Below are 1,653 nucleotides of genomic sequence, written 5' to 3'. Positions count from 1 at the left end.
CGCTCCTCGTCAGCAGGAGCTGATGGGAAGTTCTGCATCCCAGCATGAAGCTCTGCAGAGGAAAAGCAACAGGGGTTACTTGGGAAAACACCTCTGGCTGGAAGCTGGCACCTCTCTGAGCCACTCTCCACTATCTATGAACAAGGAGAAAGGTGAGGGCAGAGCTTTCTCCAGGAGAATCTGCTCTGGCACCCAGTGCTGTTGGAATGCAGCAGATTCTGGACTCTTCACCCAGTAATTCCCTGGTGTCTCCACTCTGGACTATGTCAGATGGACTGTAGATTGTGTGCTCTGATGTTTAGTTCAATGAGATTTAGTTCACACGTTTTAGAGCCAACCACGTTTTCAAAGAAGAATTTTTAATGGTTTCTTTCCATAAATATTTTAGAATCCTAATCTTAAAACAAACAAACAACTCTTTCCAGGACTACTGTAGTATCTTAGCAAACATTAAAAGAAAAGAATAGCCCAAACTGGTAGCAAATTTAACTGTGTTGGGAAACTTTCCATCTTGGCAGTGGTGGGTTAATGGTTGGACTCCATCCTAAAGGTCTTTTCCAACCTGAATGATTCTATGATTCCATGATACCAAATATCTCAGCCACTGATTCTCATCTTGTCACGTAACAAGTCATCAGGGCATGGTAAGACCTTGGCAAAGAATTAAAACCTTTTGTTTGGATGTTTCAGGGCAGCAACAGAAACTTGCTGCTCTCGTTCTGTTATGTGGTTGTGTCCGAGTGCTCCCTGAAATAATAATAATGCAATTCTTGACACATTAAAGCATCTCTTTGGAAATGCTGGTCACACTGAGGTGTGTTAATGAATCCCCAGGCCAAGGGAAAGCAGAGGATTGGAGGTGACTTAAAAAATATCTCTGCAAACTGATTTTTACAGAATAATCCTCTCCACTGGGAGGAAATTCCAGCTAGAACATCCTTTCACTTCTTGGCAGAAAGGAGAGGTCCTCTGCTACAAGGACACGTTTGCTGTGGGGTTTTGGATTTCTTAACTTTAAATATATGTGAATAGTGCAAAGCATTCAAACAGGTGATAAAAAAATTAGTAAATTGAGCTTTTTTGGCTTTAGAGGGAAAACACTACTCTAAAACACACCACAGCAGGGTGATAATTCCCAGTACCCAACACCAGAACACACAAATTAACTGCTGAATTTAGGATTGAGTCCATAACATGTCCATGGCCTTCAGCAGTGGCAGACCTACACCAAGAGACCAGTGCCTCCAGTAACTTATTCAGTGTCCCAGACCTGTTTCCTCATGATTTCACATCAAAACTTGAGTGTGTCTTCAGTGGGTAATCTACAGTTTCCAGATTGTCATTTCATGAGTGTATTTTTACATATTATTTGTATTTACATCTTGTTATTATTTTATTATTTCTTCTATATTTACACATATTCCCCTCACAGTCCAGAATTAGAAAAGAATTCACTTTTAAATGAGAAAACCAAAGAGAAGGAAGCCCCAGATGACCCTGAGCCACGTGGAATTGGTCTTGATTCACTTGCTCTTGACTTCTGGACCCGGATGCTCAAAGGACGCGACTGTTTTGCTGTAGAAAAGCCACAATGTTTTTCCTTGGCACTTGATCTTACCCGTGTGATCCTTCCTGGTGATTTTCACTGTGGCA

At 41.5% G+C, this 1,653-nt stretch overlaps 1 protein-coding gene across 1 annotated transcript in view; it reads right to left on the bottom strand.

The window, feature by feature from the left end:
• Nucleotides 1-1,653, bottom strand: part of LOC103770558 (obscurin-like) — a gene marked incomplete at its 5' end in the record, with an annotated part of 51,589 nt that overhangs the window by 3,503 nt on the left and 46,433 nt on the right. The window lies entirely within an intron of this gene.

This window comes from Merops nubicus, unplaced genomic scaffold (assembly GCF_000691845.1).
Source record: "Merops nubicus isolate BGI_N331 unplaced genomic scaffold, ASM69184v1 scaffold8033, whole genome shotgun sequence".
Lineage (NCBI taxonomy): Eukaryota > Metazoa > Chordata > Aves > Coraciiformes > Meropidae > Merops > Merops nubicus.
Note: the sequence above shows the minus strand (reverse complement) of the source record. Positions and strands in the feature narration are given on the sequence as shown.